This window comes from Papio anubis, chromosome 18 (assembly GCF_008728515.1).
Source record: "Papio anubis isolate 15944 chromosome 18, Panubis1.0, whole genome shotgun sequence".
Taxonomy (NCBI): Eukaryota; Metazoa; Chordata; class Mammalia; order Primates; family Cercopithecidae; genus Papio; species Papio anubis.
Window position 1 is genome coordinate 39,392,932 of NC_044993.1, and position 21,810 is coordinate 39,414,741.

Below are 21,810 nucleotides of genomic sequence, written 5' to 3' on the forward strand. Positions count from 1 at the left end.
CATAATGCCTAGGTGCGTGCTAAGTGCTGTAAAAACTTTTCATATTGCTGTGTGAGATCTGAAGGAGTAGCATGAAGCTACCTATAAAAGAAAAGCTAAGTTCTGTTACATTAGGCCTAAGGAAAGCCTTGAATTAGGGGTGCGTAGGGATGAGACAAAAATCCCGCAATGTTCGAGGTAGAAGTAACCTAAGGGATCAGAACTGGACCAAGATGTGCAGGTCCGTCAGGAGGCTCATAGAATATAAATATCTATTCACTCCCAACTTCGAGAAGCCAAACCCTGTGCTCACTGCCCTCAGCCTCTCCTCTTCTGCTGCTTCTCCAAGCAATTCAGCTCTCGCCCCTGCATTCAGGCAAACAAAAGTCTAAAGTTAACAGCACCATCCAACTTAGAAGGCAACTTGGGGACCCTCCTTTGTTACTCATGCATGTTCCTTGGGGTCTTACCCCTACCTCCAACTTATTTATCGAAGAGTTTCTTCCAGAACCACAGAAGTGTTCTTCCAGTACACCTCCCGATGGTGAGGTCCAGCAAATACAACTACTTCCCATCTTGCTTCATTTCCAATGACCCTGCCACCTGACCCATCACTTACACAAGCCCTCTTAAGAATCATCTAGGCCAGGCATGATGGTTCATGCCTGTTATCCCACCACTTTGGGCAGCTGAGGTGGGAGGCTTGCTTATGCCCAGAAGTTCAAAACCAGTCTGGGCAATATAGTAAGACCCCATCTCTAGAGAAATAAGAAATAATTAGCCAGGCATGGTGGAACACACCTGTGGTCCTAGCTACTCAGGAGGCTGAGGTGGGAGGATTGCTTGAGCCCTGGAAGTTGAGGCTGCAGTGAGCTTCGATCTCACCACTGCACTCCAGCCTGGGAGACACAGTAAGACTCTGTCTCAAAACAACAACAACGAATAATAACCATCATCTAGTCTCCATTTTATGGTGGAAGAAACAAAGACTCAGAGAGGGTAAGTGACTAACCTAAGGTCACACAGCAGGTTAGAGACAAGGATAGACCTCCTGACTTTCCACCCAGTACTCCTACCAAAGAACCTACTCAGTCCCCTATGTCTGGCTAGTATGGTCAGCACACCCCACCTTAGAGCTTTCACCCTCCAGGGTCCTTGAGCTAGCTGTCGGGACCCCTGATGAGGGAGACCAAGGGTGGGTGCCAACTTCTGAGACTGGGATCCGCATGGCCAACCCCAGGCACTCCTGCCCATCCCACCACCAGCTCCACTAATACATATTTTATGGGGCCGTTCTCCCTTCCTTGCAAACGGTGTCATTAATCTGCTCTCTGGCTGTGCAGAATAACATCCCTCAAGAACAGACCGCTTTCTGAATATTTGATCATTCCTCATTTCTTCTCCCCAAACTAATATATATTTACACAGTCTACCTCCTGCAGGAGAAGTATATTGTTTTCTCCCGGTGCCTGAGAACTTAGACACAGAATTGCGTATAAGTAAAAAAATATATGCCTTGCTATTTATGTTGAAAGCAAGAACCAATCATCTATCAAACTGTGAGGGAAGCCAAGAGGAAGATTTACATATGGTAAAAGAAGAATCAAGCAGACCCCCACCCCCCAGAGGCCTTGAATGAGAGAAGACAGACATCTCTTCTCTTTCTCTAACAGACTTTCCACGCCATCCTTCCTGCAATTGGCAGACCTCAGCAGTGGGGAGAGCAAGGAGCTCTTTTGTTAGCAAGGTCAAAAACTTCCTACTTGGAGATCCAAACAGAAGAGACCAAAGTTCTTGCAAAGTTTGACAGCGCCATTTGTATCATCCTGGAATATGTATTACAATGAGGACTCCAACATGTGTGTGGCCCTATTGCTTCCTCCTGCATTATTCTGTTTTGACCTCCCCTGCAAACCAGGCTTGTTGGATGGGAAGGCAGAGATGGTGACCCTCATTTTACAAAGATGGTAAACAGACTCGGAGAAGGTAATGTACTGGCATGCAGATGTAGCAAAGGGGTTTTGCTTTGTTTTGTTTTGAGCTATTTAACAGTTGGCTCCAAAGTCCCATTTAGAGAAAAACATTTGCAGGAGGGGCATGGTGGCTCATGCCTATAATCCCAGCACTTTGGAAGGCCGAGGCAGGTGGATCACTTGATGCCCAGGGTTTGAGACTAGCCTGGGCAACATAGTGAGACACCATCTCTACGAAACATTTTAAAATTAGCTGGTCATGGTGATGTGTGCCTGTAGTCCCAGCTACACCAGAGGCTGAAGCAGGAGGATTGCTTGAGTCCAGGAGTTCAAGGCTGCAGTGAGCTATGATGGCACCACTGCACTTCAGCCTGGGAGACAGAGACCCTGTCTCTAAAAAATAAATAAATAAATAAAGACAATATTGGTTCAGAAAAATGACTTGGTGGGGCCCTGAAGGCATGATTGAAGGTAATGATAAACTTCATCCCTCTGCAGAAGGGTTTAGCAGGAAGGTGAGGCGAGCTGGAGAAATCAGTGAGCTGGCGTGGCAGGAGCCCACATAGAAAGGTATTGAGTGAGAAACTTCTATGGGACAAGGGCTCAGGGGCTCTTCCAGAGGAGGTGACTCAGTATGATTTTAACATATCCACTTCTGTAGCATAACCTTCCTCTCCCAGAGACTGCGAACCATCACCAGGGTCCACCATGCAACTGAATCACTTGTGTAAGTGGCGTTTGACGGAGACATGGGGAAAGCGTGTAGGTCCACTTTGGAGCCAGCACACAGTGGAGAAAAGAAACAGTCATGGAGGAGAGGTGATGGCTGGAGGGGAACAGGCAGGCAGAGCTAAAAGTGACTGTGAAGGCGTGAACACAGACATTGGCAGAAATCTCAGGTGGGCTTGGTCACTAGTCACCTGTACCCCAAGATGTGAACACAGAGTTTACATCTATTTCATGTACCTCTTAAAAATGGGGTGATCTCTACTGACATGTGGGTTATACCAAGATGAATAAAGCTATCTCAGCTCAAAGGAGCTCAAAGTTGAAAAACAGAGAGACAGGTGCCAGGCCAAGGGGCGCTCATCCAGGTGAGGCAAATTGGCCAAGGACTGAGAGCTGGTATGAAGTACAATGAGGATGGAAGCAGTCTCCAGACTCCAAAGCAGTGCTCCTGTCCTCATCCCCTCTCTGCCACCCCCCAGTGGAAGGCAAGCAGGCCATGTTGCTTCAGCCTCTCTCTTCTCCCCTGGGTCCAGCTTCTGCCCTTGAAAGCCTCTTGCATCTAAAGCACGAATTCCATGTTAAATAGGTCAGGACACCTGCCTTCCACGCCCAGCTCTCCAACCTGTCAGGCTCAGGCTGAACCATGAGACAGTTTCACTTCAAAGTGGCCCGGGCCTCTTCTGACCTGCTGAGTTCTCCCTTGTAGCCCTGTCAGTCTGTAGCTTGAGTGACAGCCAGAGCTGTTTGCAAGAGCACGGGGCAATGTCTCCCTAAACCACCAACCATTTGGATCGCAATCCCTTTTCCCGGGATCTCTCTCCCATCATTGGCATAAGAAACATAGCAGGGTCCTTCCAATTTGTGCCTGGGGTCTGTGGGGACAGACGGCAGCCGCAGACCCACTGCAGAATGGGCAAGTGGGAAATGCTGTACGGTGTAAACTGTCCTTGTAATTATAGAGAACAGAAGTCATCACAAACGTCCTTTATTAAGGGTTTATTCTGTACCAGGCTGTAGGTGTCCCCATTTGCTTCTTATTGTGAGAATTAAATTCGTGATGACAGGTACCTTCATTATCCCCATTTTATTAATGAAGAAATAGAAGTTAGAGAGGCTAACTGGTTACCCAAGGTCACATAGCTGGTGAAAGCTGGGACTGACACCCCCGTTGTCTGGCTGAGGAGTCCCTCAGCTCTTTCAGCGAGCATTGCGTCGTAAATACCTGGGGTCTTTCTCCACAGGAACACCCTAAGTATGGTTTGGGCTCAAGCGGCTGAAGTCTTGTCCCCCACTAGAATGGAAATGCCTTAGGGACAGGATCTATCACCTATTCATGGTGAATATCACGCATTGGGGCTTGAGGTGGAGGGATCTATTTGTGCCTGGAACAAAAGGAGGCGCAAGGAGGAGCAGGTCCCCACAGTTCGGCGGGTCATTGGCTGGGGTGTCTGCCTGGTTTTCCCAAGTCTTAGGTGAGCATAAGGAGGCCGGTACAAGAAAGAGGAGGGAAAAAAAAAAGGAAGAGCAGGAGAAGGAGGAGCCAGGCTGATCGGTGGGGACTGCCTGCCCCAGATGGCCTGCGCGTACCAGGACTGAGGGGGCTTCCTTCACACACCGTCTGAATTATTCAGACAGGGAGGCCACAGCGGCCCGGGAGGTCTATGATGGTTAGGGGTTTCATGGCCACTTAGGTGGACCAAAAAAGAACAGAATTTCGTTCCGCCTGCTTATCTCCTAACCTTATAAACTCAGGATTAGCAGATCAAAAGAGGATTTGGCACAGCTGAGGGACGACAGTGGCTTTGGAGAACAGTTTGGGCTCCATCCTTCATAATCAAATGAGCTTAGGTCATTGATAAGTAAACGGCGTTTTGAATCCCTCTAACTGGGCGTGTGGGTCACGCCTGAGCCCAGGCAGCCCAGCCGTCCTGGCAGAGTTAATGAGCCAGAGAGGGGCCTGGGTGTGGATCCCAACAGTGACCACAAGAAGGAGTGCCAAGGAGTATCCTGGATGGGGCAGGGACCCCAGAAGTTAAGAGCAATCGCTCTGGAGCCAGAAGTGATGGTTTCAAGCTCCCAGCACTGCCACCAGCGAGCTAGGAAACCTGGCAGGGGCGAGGGAGTGTCCCATAACCTGCTGGCACCTCCATTTTCTCAGCCGTGAGATGGGGCCATGGACGTGTTAATAACTACCCTTTATTGAGAACTCCACGTTCCATGTGCGGTGCTGTCAGAGGGAAGCATCCCTCAACCCAGAGCCACGGTCTCCTAAGGACAGGTGGAGACCAGCCTTGGAGGGCATCTGCAGCCTGGAAGGGACAGCAGAGTCCAGAGCAGGAGGCAGGGTGACAGCCGCTTCTCCTCTCCCCTCTGAGTGACCATACAGACGGCACTGTGCCTTCGCCTCCTCACCCATAAGCGAGTTCTCCCAGTGCAAGGGCGCCACTGCAGGGAAAGCCCCAAGTGATACCATTAATCAGTGATTGCTGTTACCGCACTTAGTGCTGGATCCTCCTTAGTGATGTGAATTTCCTGTGCCACTCACCTGCCCGTTTGATATCGGGTCTTATCTCTGCCCTTCCACTCTGCTCTGAATCCAGGAGAGACGTTCCCCGGACTTCTTGGCCACCTGGTTTCTGGGTTGGTTTGGCCAATGGGCAGCACTGTGGAGAGCCAGGGGAGGGAAAAGCTAAAGTGTTTCTCCCCTCACTGTGTTTCCTGTGGTGTCCCCAACGTCGCTGTGTCAGCTCTCAGCCCCCAACAGAGAGCTCCCGCTAACCTTCAAATTCAGCCTCCTGCTGCACAGACCCAGCTCTCAAGCTCTCACAACTCCACCTCCTCTCTCTCCTTCCAGCCTCCTGGTAGCAGTTTCCCGCAGTGGCTAACCTCTGGGCTGGCTTAACCTTTCTCTGCTAGGCTTCTCAGCCCTCATGTCTCTTGTAATCTCTCTAATCCGTTCCCTGCACTGAATTCTCTCTAATTGAAAGACCCAGCCGGGCGTGGTGGTCCACACCTCTAATCCCAGCACCTAGAGAGTTGACGGTGGTGAATCACTTGAGGTCAGGGGTTTGAAACTAGCCTGGCCAAGATGGTGAAACCCTGTCTCTACTGAAAATACAAAAATTAGCCAGGCATGGCCGTGTGTGCCTGTAATCCAGCTACTTGGGAGGCTGAGACAGGAGAATCACTTGAACCCGGGAAGCACTTGCAGTGAGCCGAGATCACACCACTGCGCTTCAGCCTGGGCGACAGAGTAAGACTCCATTCCAAAAAATTAAAAAATTAAAAAAAAAAAAAAAAAAGAAAAGGAAAGGAAAGGAAACCCCGGAGAACTTTCTGATGGCTAAGGCCGTCAGTCACCTGCATAGTATTAGCATTTACCATTCATCCACACAGTAACAACTCAACAAGTGCTCTTGGCTAGACCCTCCACAACCCAGACATTTCAAATGCAGGGAGACAGGCAGTTGCCTTAGGGGTCATGAGCTGACCAGGCTCAGAGTGTGTGGTGAGCGTGGGCCAAGCAGGAGAGAGGGTTCCCATAGCTAGCGTCGGGAACGCAGGCCTGTCCACTCCCTAAGCCCCTTCCCGTCCGCAATGGCCTGGGAGCCAAGCTGAGTGACCACTCCAGTTGGCAGGCGGGCAGAGGGACGCCCGGGGAGGTCAGGTGACTGGGGAGTCCTGTGCAGAAACAGAAGGAGCCTGGGTTCTGGGTCAGCCCTGGGGCACTAAGTGACCTTGAAGAAGTATCCTCTTCTCTCTGGGCCTCTGTTGCCTCCATCTAGTTTCTCCAAATGAAAAATATGATCTGCACAGATCCTCATGCCTATATTTCCTATATTTTAAAGTTTCTGATGATTCATTAAAAGGAGAGAACACAGCAAGGAGAAGACACCCCTAAGCCTTGAGTTTGGCCTCTTAACCTAAAGATGTTACCAGGTCAGAGGCCTCAAATTGCACTGTGTTCCTTGGGTCAGGCAGGGTTGGGTCTGAGTCCAACTCTGCCCTAACTTGCTGTGTGGCCCGAAGTAAGTCACTCTCTCTCTCTGAGTCTCAGTTTTCCCTTAGGAAAAATGAGGTCCACAGGAGTACGTATCCCAGAGGCACAGGTGCAGGTGGAAAGCAATGATGTGTGAAAACACCGGGCACACAGTAGGTGCTTGATAAATGCTAGCCACATTGCAGTGGAAACTTGGTGGAAAACAAGGCAGGAAGGCCGAGAAACAGGGTGGAAACTTGACAGTGAAAGATGTTAATGACCCAGGATTCCCTGACACTCTCCCCTGAAGCGGACACTCTACCCGCTGGGGCCACTGTCCAGGAAGAAACTGGGAGTGCTGAAAGCCAGCCACCCCCAGCAGCCAGATTATGTGTTGCAGCCACAGAGGAATTTTGAAAGGCTGATAAAGGTGACATCCTCTCACGCAGTCTCAGAAAGGTGCCTGTTCCCCTCCCAAGGGTTTAGCCTTACCCGGAGCCAACACCTGTGAAAGTGAGGGAGCAAGCCCCCGTTGGGGGTGGGAGGGCACGCAGGTGTGGAGGTGACCAGTTGCTTTCGTTGGCTGCACAACAGACAGCCTGGGACCACGAGACCACCTCCCCCAAGCCTCGGCAGAGGCCTGGCTCTGTGGGCAGCACCCCTAGTGCTGGGCACAGACCGAGTTAGTGCTGCCCATGGTCACCCAGCAAGGATGGGGGTCCTTGGGTGAAGAGGATGGACAGGTGGGTGACCAGCCTGCTTCTTTCAAGTCCCCAGCCCCCTCACACGCTCCAGCTAAAAATAATACCACCCTGGGAGACCCACCCCTGCTGGCACAGCCGGACCATGCATAAAACATGCGCTGGTCAGATTTCTTCCTCTGAATGGCTTCATTCAGAGCGTGCAGAGGTGAAAGGTTTACGGGAGGGATCGCTTGACTTCCTGGAGGGACTGGAGCAGCCCTGGCCTCTGCCTGGGCCCCAGCCTCCCCTCTCTGTGCCTGGCACCTTGGCCCAATGGCAGCCCACACAGAGGGCTCCCAGGATGGAGCTGGCTGAGGGTAGCCCCCTCTCCCAATGTCCCTCGAGGCTGTGTCCTGGACCCCCTTAATGGAGAAAGAGGGGCTGCTCTGGCAAGAGTCAGCCAGCTCTAGGTTTGAATCAGGCTTCTCCCACATGTCCAAGTGTTTGTGTGCACCCCACTTTCTGAAATGCACTCAGAGAGGGTGAATGAGTTGTACAAAGACATACAGGCAGTAAGAGGTAGAGCCATCAGACTCAAACCCAGCTCTGTCTCACTGAGAGTCATCAAATGCTCTGCCTTTTGGTCATGGCCTGAGATCAAAGTGGCTCAAGGAATGGTACATGGAGGAAAGAAAGGTTCAAGGGACACTTATCTGAAGTCAGTAATTCCTGAAAGGGTTGGAGTCGGGGCCTTCCCACAAAACAGTTTCCTCCCTCTTTTCTCTCTCCCTCTCTTCCTCTCTCCCATTTTCATTCATTTATTTTTTCTTTATTTATTCACTCAATAAATATTTCCTTATAAATATTTTCTTAGTCACAAAAACATACACTCACCATGAAAAAGTAAAGTTTCAGAAATGTAGAGTTAAAAGAATAAAAATATCCTAAAATCCCCCATTCCCATTCTCTAGCACTATATCACAAACCACCCCAAATTTGCTGGGAGAGAATAACCATTTAATCATGCTCACAGATTCTGTGCATCAGAAATTTGAACAGGGCACATAAGGGATGGCTTATCTGCTCTTGTGGTGTCTGAAGTCTCAACTAGAAATACTCAAACAGCTGGAGACTAGAATCTTCTAGAATCTTCTTCATTCACATGTCTGGCTCGTGAACTGGGCTGAATCTGCTGAGGCCATTGCCCCAAGTGCCTATGCATAGCTTCTCCATGTGGTTTAGGGTTCCTCACAGTATGGCGGCCTCAGGATAGTTGCACTTCTTACCTTAAGGCTCAGTCTCCCAGAATGGAGGTTCAGCAAGTGAAGGGAAATTCCATGGCCTTTTATGACCTAGTTTTGGAAGCTACATTGTGTCATTTCTGCCACAGCTGTTGATCAAAGCAGTCACATGCCCGTCCAGATTCAAGGGTTGAGGTCAGGGGAAGAAGGTCAAAGGATTTGAGGCCATGTTTTCTGTTTTGTTGTTTTGTTTATTAGAGACTCTCTCTCTGTCACCCAGGCTGGAGTGCAGTGCTGCAATCACAGCTCATTACAGCCTCAAATTCCTGTGCTCAAGCAATCCTCCCGCCTCAGCCTCCTGGGAAGGGGGCATTACAGGTATACACTACCACACCTGGCTAATTTTTGGTTTTTTTTAATTTGTAAAGGCAGGGTCTTGCTATGCTGCCTAGGCTGGTCTTAAACCCCTGGCCTTAAGTGATCCTCCCACCTCAGCTTCCCCAACTGCTGAGATTACAGGCGTGAGTCACAACGCCTGGCCCTACACATACATTTTTAGCTGTTTTCACTTCATGTTAGAGAACAACCAAGTTCACCTTTAAATATCCTCCTACAACAACTTTCTAATGGCTCTTTCACATTCCATTGTATGGATCTCTAGAACTGACTTAAAAGATCCTCATTGGATTGTGATGCTGTTTCCAACCTAGCCTGTTGTAAAAACAACAACAAAAACACTTTGGGGATTGTGATGCTCACATTATATGTGTAGTCTTCTCAACAGCCGTGTGATCATTATTCCCATTTTCTGGTTATTTTCAATGGTAATATCTAATATGCATTCATCTGCTGATGAATACTTAAATTGATTCCATATCATTGCTGGCTATTGTGAATAGTGCTGCAGTGAACATGGGAGTGCAGACATCTGTTTGACATGCTAGTTTCAAATCTTTTGGGTAAATACCCAGAATGGGGATTGCTGGATCCTATAGTAATTCTATTTTTAGCTCTTTGAAGACCCGCCATGCAGTTTTCCATGATGGCTGTTCTAATTTACATTCCCACCAACAGTACACAGGGTTACCTTTCTCCATGTCTTCATCAGCACTTGTCTTCTTAATGATCGCCATTCTAACAGGTGTGGTCGCATTTCCTTGTGCTTTACTTTGCATTTCCCTAATGCTGAGTGATGTTGAGCATTTTTCATATATCTATTGGCCATTTGTACACCTTCTTTTGAGAGACATTTATGGATAAAGAAAATGTGGTATATATACACAATAAAATACTATTTGGCCTTAAAAACAGAAAGAAATGTTGTCATTTGCAACAACGCAGATGGAATCAGACAGTATTAAGCTAAGCAAAATAAACCAGACACTGAGACAGATATCACATGTTCTCACTTATTTGTGGACTCTAAAACAATCAAAAGACTCAAAGAAGCAAAGAGTAGAATGGTCTTTAGTAGAGGCTGAGGGAGAGGATGGTCAAAGGTACAAAGCATCAGTCAGACAGGAGGAATGTTTTGTTTTTTGGTTTTTACTTTGAGATATATTGAGGTTTATTGCACAGAGTGGCAAATATATTAAATAATAACATTGTGCATTTCAAAAATTGCTAAGATTTTCACAAAAAATAAGTGTTTGCAGTGAGAGACATGTTAATTAGGTTAAATTATTCCACACTGTATTCACAAATCATATCGCTTTGTACTCCATAAATATATACAACTGTAATTTGTCCACTTACAATTTTAAAACAAAAATTTTTAAAAATCTAATATTTATTAAACACTTACTATGTGCCCAGCATTTTCCCAAGTGTTTTATATGGAATAACTCATTGAAATCCTCATGATAATTCACAAGTTAAGTGCCCCCTCCCCCGCTCCCCCCCAGCTTAATACAGACAAGAAAACAAGTACAGAAAGGCTGAGAATTTGCCCCAAAGTCCCACAGATAATTGTAACTGGCAAAATCTGGACCCAAATCTAGGTATGTCTGACACCAAAACCAGTTCTGTAGCCACTGCACTAAAACTCCCTGGAGGTGACATGGGATTCTTGGGGTGTCACTTTTCTGGCCAGAAACTTCTGTGGCCAGCAGTGCAGTTGCCCAAGTCTTGCTTGGGCCTACTGGGCTCATTCTACCCATTCAGCCTGGCAGGTTGCACTTAGCTCGCACTACCATCCTGGATCCCACATCTGCCAAGGATGAGCCAGGTGCAGAGTAGTGAGGGGTATACGAGTGAGTGTGGGATCCAGCCACTGCACACAGCCAGGCATGCCAGCTGTGGCAGAGAGGCCAGCTCCAGGCACCAGATGGGTGGCAGCTCCCTGCAAGGCCATGGCTGCACCAGGCATATGACAAGCAGCTTCTACTGCTGGCACTGGGGAACGTGGTGGTGCCCAGAAACTTGGAGCCCAGAAGCCAGGGACTGCCAAGCCCCAAAGTGAGTGTCACAGCCCTGGCTCAGGAAGCTCCTTGGTCTGGGCACCCCAAAGGGCTGCAACTCTTCTCTCCCTCTCTCTTCTTCCCTTCTCATTACCACAATGTGGCAAATAAGGGGTGTGTTTCAACCCCGTTTGGATTACAGCTCTTTCAGTGTTTTCCAAGTTCTTGTCCCGCATCCAAGAAGAATGAGGTACACAGACAAGTGAAGAGTAAGCAAGGTGAAGAGTTGCTTTATTGAACTGCAGTACAGCTCTCAGGAGACCCACAGTGAGTAGCTCCTCTCTGCAGGCAGGTTGTCCCAACTTCTGCTCAGCCCTCAGCTGAGAGAAGACTCATGGTTGCTAGCTCCTTTCCGCAGGCAGGTCATCCTGATGTCTGAGTCTGGTTGAGCCTGGGGCTTTTATGAGCTTCGGAGGGGAGGAAGTGCATGCTGATTGATCCATGGGTAACCATGAATGGGCCTGGGAAAAGAACTATAAGTTCCCACTCCCATCCACAGAACTGGCAGCCTGGGCCCCCAGGCTTCAGGCCATCCCTAGTTTGAAGATGGGCCTTCACCAGGGATCTGTCCCTTTCTGCAGCCTGTCTGCCTCCTGCTGCTGTTCATGGCTCCCAGGCTGTTCCTGCCGAGGGGCGCCTGCAGGCCAGCGCCAAACTGCCATCAATGCCCCCTCAGCCTCCCTCCCATGCTCGTCAATACCCAAAGTCTAGAGGAGGCCAAGGTGGCAGGGAGCTGGCATGTCAGCACTGCACTGAGCATCCACACACCCAATTGGGTTGCAACAGCACCCAGCCTTGGCCTCTACTTTACTCCGAGATCAGAGTGGGTACTGGGAGTGGAGAGAAGCCAGGCAGCAGGAGCAGAAATTTCCGAGCCTGCAGAGGCAAGGGGGCTTCCCAGGTCCCTGAGAGTGCAGATATCACCAGGTCTGTGGTTGCAGCTGGGCAGCTGCAGCTGTGCCCATGAGGGTGGGCCTCCCACCCTGCTCCCTCAGAATTGGGTAGGGCTTCTGCCTATTCCCATGGGACATGCAGCCCCAGCCACGCTTTCCCCACTGCAGCTGGCATCTTTGCAGGAGCCACTCCAGACAGGCTGCTGCTGCCATCAGAGGGGCCTGCCCTAAGTGAGGAGGAGAAAGGGTCAGATCCCCAAGCTCCTCCCAGCACCAGGGGAGGGATAGCAGCAGGTCCATCCTCCAGAGGCTTCACTTTACCTTTATGAGCACCTGGAGAGAGGCTGGGAAGTGTGGGGAACAAGGGAAGAGCTGTGGCTAGCTCAGGCTTTCTTGGCCTTTGGAAGCTTCTTAGGGGCAGATAATCAGATGCAGGTTCACCTGCCTGGGAACTGAGTGTGACTTGGGCAGGCCCTGCTGGTTCTCCACAGGAACCCAGGCACAATGACATTCATTTATGAGCCCCTCCCCCACCCCTTGCAGCCCAGCCACATCTAACGTAGCAATAAGCCCTGCTGCCTTTCAAACCCACCCACCATCACCACATCTGGATCCAAGCCACCATCTTCCCTTGCTGGCTTCTGGGCTTCCCCTCCTGGCCCCTTATGCTCTGTTTTCCACATAGCAGCCAGAGAAATCTTTACTAAAACACCAATCAAATCAAGTCATCACCTGGCTAAAGCATTTTTATGTTTCCTACTGCTCTTAGGTCACAGGCTAAACTGCTGAATTTAGCCTACTAAGTGCACAAGACTCAGCCCCTACCCACCTGCCTCTCCAGCATCATCTCCAAGTTCCCTGTCCCTCTGCAGTCAGCCACACTGAACTCATCTCAAGTCCTTGAAGTCATTAGGCTTCCTCTTGCCACTAGGCCTTTGCCCATGCTGTTCCATCTACCTGGAACGCTTGTCCCTTCCTTTACCCTCATAGCATCCTCATTGTTTTTAATTTAATAGACTTTATTTTTTACAGCAGTTTTCAGTTCACAGCTACCTTGAGTGGAAGGCACAGAAATTTCCCTCCCAAGCCTTCCCGATCGTTGACATCTCCCACCAGAGTGGTACATTTGCTGCAACTGATGAACCTACATGAGCACATCATTATCACTCAAAGTCCGTAGTTTAAGGTTCACTCGGTGTTGTGCATTTTATGGGCTTGGACAAATTTATAATAACATGTATCCACCATTACAGGGTCATAGAGAGTAGTTTTACTGTCCCCAAAGTTCTGTGTGCTTGACCTCTTCATCCCTTCCTCCTAACCCCTGGCCATCCCTGCTCTTCTGATTTCCATAGTTTTGCCTTTTTTCAGAATGTCATATCATTGGAATCACTCAATTGTGGCCATTTCAGATTGGCTTCTTTCATTTAGGAATATGCACTTAAGTTTTCTCCGTATCTTTTCATGGCTTGATAGATCATTTTTTTAACACTGAATAATACTCCATTGTCTGGAGGCACCACAGTTTATCCATTCACCTACTGAAAGACATGGGAAGATTGCTGTCTTCCAATTGCCACATTTTGACAAATAAATGGCTATAACTTCCATGTGCAGGTTTTTGTGCAGATGTAAATATTCAGCACCTTTGGATAAATACCAAAGAGTGCAATTTTTGGATTATATGATGAGTATGCTTAGTTTTTGTAAAATATATATATATAAATTTTTTTTAAAAACTATCATACTGCTCTCAAAGTGCCTGTGCCATTGTATGTTCCCACTAGCAATGAGTGAGAGTTCCTGTTGCTCCACCTCTTTATCAGCATTTGGTGCTATCGGTGTTCTGGATTTTGGCCATTCTAACAGGCACATGGTGGTATCTCATTGTTGTTTTAATTTGAATTTTCTGGATGACATATGATGTGGAGCATCTCTTCATATGCTGGTTCCCATCTGTATATCTTCTTTAGTGAGGAGTCTCTTAAAGTCTTTGGCACACTTTTTAATTGGCTTGCTTTCTTATTGTTGATTTTTTAAAGAGTTATTTGCATATTTTGGATAACAGTTCTTTATCGGATGCATATTTTGCAAATATTTTCTCCCAGTCCATGGCTTTTTTTGTCATTATTTTGACACTGTCTTTCCCATAGCAGAAGCATTTCATTTTAATGAAGCTCAGCTTATCAATTCTTTCTTTCATGGGTTGCACTTCTGGTGCTGTATCTGTAAAGTCATTGCCAAACCCAAGGTCATCTAGATTTTCTCCTGTTATCTTCTAGGAGTTTTATAGTTTTTTATTTTACTTTTAGGTCTGTGATCCATTTTGAGTTAATTTTTGTGAGGGGTATAAACTCTGTATCTAGATTCATTTTTTAGCATGTGAATGTCCAGCTGTTCCAGAACCATTTGTTGAAAAGAGTTTATTTGCTCTGTTGTATTGTCATTGCTTCTTGAGAATGTCCTCATTTTTGAAGTCTAGAGCACCCACAAAGTCCCCCAGAGTGACTTTCCCCAACTTCCCTACCCAACAAAACCTCCATCATGGACCCCTTAGGACTCTCTCCCCAGCACTGGACCCCATTCTAATGTCATATTTGTTGATAGGACTCCTTAACCGCCCATCACCCCCATTGGACTCTAAGCACCATGAAAGCAGGCACTACATCTGTTCTACTCACCGTTGTGCACACTTGGCAGGGCACCTCGGCAGTGCTTCATGGATATTTGTTGCATGAATGCCTGACTTTCAGATAACAGCTAGCAGCAGCAGTCTCAGGAATGAGCCAGATTTGGTTCTTTTTTGCTTCTCTGAACTCACTCACTTCTCTAATCCTCCCAAGTGAAGGAGGTATTCTGATTGCCATCCCCAGTGAGGCCCAGTGAGGATGAGTCACCTGCCTGAAGTTCACAGGCCACCGAGATGACGGACAGCCACGGAAGCTTGCAGTGTGGCATCAGAGCCAATGCCCCTCTGCTCAGTGGTTGTCTAAACTGAACCCACCCCTCCAGGAAGCTGATCTCAGCTCAGAGTTCCAAGCTGGTGTATGGAAACCCCAGGGCCACAGTCTCCAGCCAGCCAGCAACAAGAGTCAGGCGACTGGTGGCTTTGACGACACGACTGTCGGGCCAGGGCAGCCAAGCCACCGGCAAGGACAACAGGCCACACGTGTCACTCGCCCTTCTTGTTTGCTTTGTATCTGGTTCCCACTCAGCAGCTCCTGCCAGGGGCTGCCAGGACCACACTTTTTCTACCCAATGGTTAAAATTCTTAGAAGTATTATTCTCTGCTTTGCTTGGCAGCCCCGCAGAACATACCTCTGATGCGTCAGGTAACTGGATAGGGTCTTGGTCACAGCAATTTGCTGAACACAGGGTTTTGCGCACAAAAACACATTACGGCACTCGGGGGTGTCACTTGGGAACAGTGCCAGCCTCACTATGCGTTCTGTGTACCAGAGAAGAGGGAGCAGGGCTGGGGGACCTGGAAGAGGGAGGCTTGTGTGGGTGACTTAGGAGCCCCTAAATTGCCCAGCCTGCTGGACCACAGGACTCACTCCAACATTAAGACTCAGCCTGGTTAGGTGGGTGTGGTGGCACAAGCCTCTGGACCCAGCTACTCAGGAGGCTGAGGTGGGAGGATTGCTTGAGCTCAGGAGGTCAAGGCTGCAGCGAGCTGCGATCAGGCTACTGCACTCCAGCCTGGGTGGCAGAATGAGACCCTGTCTCTCTCACACACACACAGAAAAAGACTCAGCCTAGGCCAGAGAGTGAGAACATAAGCAGTGATGTCAGTTGGGCAAGGGTTAGGTCTAGCCTTACTACCCTGGCTGTGTGACCTTGTGAAAGACAATTAACCTCTCTGAGTCTCAATTTGTTTGTTTGCTTTTGTTTTTAGAGACAAAATCTGGCTCTGTTACCAAGGCTGGAGTGCGGAGCCAAATCAAGGTTCACTGCAGCCTCAAATTCCTGGGCTTAAGCAATCCTCCAGCCTCAGACTCCCAAATAGCTGGTGTACAGATGCATGCCACTATGCTAATTTTATTTTATTTTATTTTTTTGGTAAAGATGGCAGTCTCACTATGTTCCTCAGGCTGATCTTGAACACCTGAGTTTGAGATTCTCCTAACTCAGCCTCCCAAAGTGCTGGAATTACATGTGTGAACCACTGCACCCAGCCCACCCAGCCCTTAATTTCCTCAAGAGCAAAATGACTTACCTCCTAGGGCTCCTGCAAAATGCACATAGGGTGGGGATTTGACGTGCGGTTGCTGCTGTATTCTGCAGGCCTGGAAAGGTGTCTGACACATAGTAGGAACTCAATAAATATTTGTTAGGTAAACTTAAATTGCCCACAGCTGTATCTCCAGGACCTAGAACAGTGCATGGCACACAGTTAGGCACTAAAACAGATGTGCTGAATTGGCTTAATTGTTCACAGCTGTACCAAGCACCAAGCCAGGCACATGACATAGTACTGACTCAAAAAGTATTTTTTAAATGAGTGCATAGAAAGTATTTAGCATACCACTCAGGATATAGTGCCTAATTTATGTTAGCTAGTGTTCTCTGTTCATTCAACAGATATCCATTGAGGACCTGTATGTGGTATTTTCTTTCTTTCTTCCTTCTTTTTTGTAGAGATACGGTGTCTTGCTGTGTTGCCCAGGCTGGTCTTGAACTCCTAGGCTCAAGTGATCTCCCCACTTCGGCCTCCCTAAGTCTTGAGATTATAGGCATGAGCTCCCGTGCCCAGCCCTGTGGTATTTCCTGACACTGGTTCTCCAACTCTCCAACACCAACTGGGTTTCTAACAGTTCAATTTAATTCTGACACTAATGGCTCAGAGTTGGTGTCAGACTCCACAGGTTTAGTGCTCAGTCCCACAGCACTGCCCCCCACTTCAGATGCTAGGCACAAATGGGGTCCGCAGGTGACCCACACTTCTGCCCAGGCAACTACAAACTCAAGGATTCTCATGATCGCCTTCTCAAGTTCAGTAATTTCCTAGATTGATTCACAGAACTCGGGAAAGCCTTTTACTTACTATTACTGGTTCCTTATAAAGGATAAAACTCAGCAACAGCCTAATGGAAGATGTGCCTGAGGTAAGGTTCTGGGACAGGATGGCCTGGGGCTTCCATGTCCTCCTGGGCTGCGCCACCCTTCCGGCACATCAGTGTGGTCAACAACCCGAAGCACTGCAAATGTCTTTATTTAAGAGTTTATTTATAATCCAATGTCCAGCCCTTTCCTTGCCCGAGGTCAGGGGTGTGGCTGAAAGTCCCAACCTCCTAATCCTGTGTTTGGTCTTTTTGGTGACCAGCCCCATCCTGAGGTTATCTAGGGGCCCCACCCTGAGTCACTTCACTAGCATAAACTCTGACATGGTTGAAAGGTGCTCACTGTAGTAACAAAAGATACTCCCATCACTGGAGAAATTCCGGGGGTTTTAGGGGCTCAATGCCAGGAACCAGGGACAAGGACTAAACATACATCATCATCATCATCATCATCATCTTCTTCATCATCATCAGAAATATATTTTTGGCCGGGCGCGGTGGCTCAAGCCTGTAATCCCAGCACTTTGGGAGGCCGAGATGGGCGGATCACGAGGTCAGGAGATCGAGACCATCCTGGCGAACACAGTGAAACCCCGTCTCTACTAAGAAATAAAAAAAAAAAAATAGCCAGGCGAGATGGCGGGCGCCTGTAGTCCCAGCTACTCGGGAGGCTGAGGCCGGAGAATGGCGTGAACCCGGGAGGCGGAGCTTGCAGTGAGCTGAGATCCGGCCACTGCACTCCAGCCTGGGCTACAGAGCGAGACTCCGTCTAAAAAAAAAAAAAAAAAAAAAAAAAAGAAATATTTTTAATTATGTACATATATCAGTGACAGGATTTGGCTCTGTCACCCAGGCTGGAGTGCGGTGGTGCGATCATAACTCACTACAGCCTTGACCTCCCAGATTCAAGTGATCCTCCTGCCTCAGCCTCCCTAGTAGCTGGGACTACAGGCATGTGCCACCACATGTGCCACCTGGTTAATTTTGTGACTTTTTGTAGAGATGAGGTCTCCATATGTTGCCCAGGCTGCTCTCGCACTCCTGGGCTCAAATGATTCTTCCACCTCAGACTCCCAAAGTGTTAGAATTACAGGTGTGAGCCACCGTGCCTAGCCTAAATACTTTTCTGTTATACCACACATTCTCTGCAGACCTCTGCAGCAAAGATGCTCCGGGACTCCAGATCGACAGGGGAGTGCCCAGCAGTTGGCAGCCCCCAAGCAGTGTATACAGCCCGGGGTGAGCTCTTCAGCTGCTTGTCAGCTCTTAGCTTAGCAGGACCTGACCCGGACTGAGTCTCCAGGCTCTGGAAATTTCTGCATTTCTCAAACTCGCAAGAGACAGAACACATTTATGTCCAGGAGCACACTCAAGCATTAACCTTGGGCTGATAGAGGGTGTAACCATAATAAGCCCATTGTCCAATGCACACAGCAAGTCAATACACCAAGACACTGGGATGCAGCAGAGAAAGACGTTTTTGTTGGTTGTATTTGTTTTTTGATAATGAGAATGAAATGCACTCTATTTTTTAGAACAGTTTTAGTTTTACAGAAAGATTGAGCATATAGTACAAAGAGTTTCTGTATACCCCTACACACAGTTTCCCCTATTACTGATGTCTTACATTAGTGTGGAACATTTATTACAGTGAACGAACCAATATCCATCCATTGTTATTAACTAAAGTCCATTGCTTATTCACATTTCCTTAGCTTGGACTTGACGCCCTCTTCCCGGACACTGGGACACCACATCGTATTTAGTGGTCGTGTCTTCCTAGGCTCTTCTCCAAGACAGTAGAGAAGGAGGTTTAATTGTAGGGCCACCAAATGAGGAGACGGGAGGAAACCACAAATCCATCTCCCTGAGGAGTTAGGGTTGTCAGAGGCCTTAGAACCAGAGCAACTCCATTTTGAATAGGAGCTGGGTAAAATAAGGCTGAAACCCACTGGGTTACATTCCCAGACAGTTAATGCATTCTAAGTCACAGGATCAGATAGGAGGTCGGCACAAGATACAGGTCACAAAGACCTAACAGGGGTCTTGCTCCATCTCATACCCAGCACCGGTACACATGTGCCCATTCCTGCCCTCCTGGCAGACCTTCCATCACCACCCTCTTTCCTGCGACTCTCCAGACCATCATAGTCAATCAATTACATACAACACTTTATTTTATTTTTTTTTTTTTTGAGACGGAGTCTCGCTCTGTCACCCGGGCTGGAGTACAGTGGCCGGATCTCAGCTCACTGCAAGCTCTGTCTCCCAGGTTTATGCCATTCTCCTGCCTCAGCCTCCCGAGTAGCTGGGACTACAGGCGCCCGCCACCTCGCCCGGCTAGTTTTTTTGTATTTTTAGTAGAGACGGGGTTTCACCGTGTTAGCCAGGATGGTCTCGATCTCCTGACCTCGTGATCCGCCCGTCTCGGCCTCCCAAAGTGCTGGGATTACAGGCTTGAGCCACCGCGCCCGGCCTCATACAACACTTTAAATGAGACCGCTGTCTTCTGTCGGGAATTGCCTCTTCTGCAGAAGGTAGATTCTAAAGTCCTGGCATGAAAGGAAAACTGTGTCAAATCAAAGATTATCCTTGAAAATCTCCTAAATCTCAAACAAAGTATAGGATAGCTCAGGCTCATAATGAGTCCAGCCAGGAGGTTTTCCTCCAGTCTTGCCATAGATCACTGTGTTGTTGGTTGAGCCCCAAGTGATGGGCTTGACTACTGTTGAGAGGCTGGGGTGTATGAAAATGCCTGTCTTTAAAAACTGGAATCCATCAGGGAATTGGGAGAGGCACAGGGGAGGGAGGCACTGAGCTTTCCTGAAGGCACAGCAAAAACAGAATCCCGTTTCCTCCCATTCACTCCCAGGTAGCTGTGCACTGGTCAGATAAAACCAACTGTCCAGACAAACTGTTAGTTTCCTCTACCACAACCTGTAAGCACACAGTTGAGAGAGTGTGGAGTTTGCATTAGTTCAATGCCTACACGATGTGAGTCCACTTAATTTGCCATCCCGAATGGACATTTGTCCCAGCAAAGCTGCAAAGGAAGAGGATGGGCTATCCTATGAGCATCTGCTGGGCACTTTTGCATACTCTATTTTCTTTAAGCCCTCACTGACCTTGTGAAGTAAAGATCTACTAACACTGGGATAGATGTTTATCCATTTTTGAGGGAGACTTTCCCAAATCGGATGTCCTTCTGAGCAATTCTTCACCTTATGAAACGGGTTGAGAAGCTGAGTCCACCTCCAATGAGGGAAGATGAAAGTGCCAGGTGCTCATATTCTCAGGCTCCCATTCAGCTCAGGGGAAAGTGTGTGGCTTGAACTCTCTCAGGCAACCAGGTGTACCTCCCCAGACATAAAGACGGAGAGAATCAAAGACTCTATTTGGTATATGGATAGGGGGAGGCAGTGACCATAGCAGCAGGAGCGTTGAATTGACAGAGACAGCCGCAGGGAGCAGAGCAGTGAGTCCCACAAATCAATAAGGAAAAGATGAACAACTCATCAGCAAAAAGGGCAATGGAAATGAACAAGCAAGTCTCCGAAGAGGGAAGCAGATGGCCAATAGACTTGTGAAAAGATGCCCGATGACATGGGTAAACAGAGAAAGGGAAAATTAAGCAATAAGGCACTATTTCACACCTATCGAGTTGATAACAATACTAAACCTGAAAGATGTAAAAGGGCATCTTCTAGTTTTATAGGTAAAATGTCAATACCTCATTAAGATGACAGTGTACAGGCCTTACATCCGGCGATTACTCTTCCAGGTGCATCCAAACCCAGAGTAGAGAGCTCAGACCCTTTTGTGTAGAATGAAGATATTGATCCTCTCAGGCCATGAGGCAGCAGTGGGGGGAAGAAGATACCTGGAGCAGTGTGAACCCCTGCCAGCTGCCCACACAACCAGGGTTTCACACTCTTTCCTATTTACTCCCGTGTGTTATACATAAATCCTCATATTCTGTTTACGCTATGTGATGTGCAAAGCAGGGAATCATTGCTCAAACATTTACACAAGGAGAGAGATGTGCAGAGATGTTCATTACAGTATTGTTATAGTAAGAGGAAAATTGGAAAAAACTTACTTCTCTGTAGTGGATACTGTTATGAGCTGCCCAGTTCCCCCTTCAGGACTGAGGTACTCATTTTCCCATCTTTCAAGGGTGTTAGCTGCTAATGGCTCATCCCTGACTTCCTCTCTGAGATTGGCCTTCACTCAAAAAGAGTTGCCTTGCCCAAGGTGACATACTGTATGAATCTGTTCTCACACTGCTAATAAAGACATACCAGAGACTGGGTGATTTACAAAGAAAAAGAGATTAATGGACTCAGAGTTCCGAGTGGCTGAGGAGGCCTCACAATCATGGCGGAACATGAAAGGCACGTCTTACACGGCAGCAGGCAAGAGAGAAATGAGAGCCAAGCAAAAGGGGTTTCTCCTTATAAAACCATCAGATTTCATGAGACCTACTCACTACCAAGAGAACAGTATGGTGGGAACTGCCACCTTGATTCTCCCACCGGGTTCCTCCCACAACACATAGGAATTATGGGGGCTACAATTCAAGATGAGATTTGGGTGGGGACATAGCCAAACCATATCACACACCTTCCCTGGGGAACTCATGTCCAGTGACAGGTCAGTGCAAGAGTATAAAGATCCAGATCCTCGGTCTCCAACACAATTCAGGAGGGTTCTCCTGCCCCCACACTCCCCACAGAATCAGCTGAGACCTCTAATGAGACTGCACTCTTGCTCAGTTTCTCCTCATCCAGCCCTGCTGCCCACAGCCTCTG

General features: G+C 48.1%; 1 long non-coding RNA gene across 1 annotated transcript; it reads right to left on the bottom strand.

Moving 5' to 3' along the window:
- Positions 1–2,292: 2,292 nt before the first annotated feature.
- LOC116271293 lies at positions 2,293–8,653 on the bottom strand. The gene is made up of 3 exons (XR_004179785.1): positions 8,630–8,653; positions 5,227–5,344; positions 2,293–5,126 (listed from the first exon to the last, which is right to left on the bottom strand). It is a non-coding gene; the product is annotated as an uncharacterized LOC116271293 (long non-coding RNA).
- Between the last annotated feature and the right edge of the window lie 13,157 nt (positions 8,654–21,810).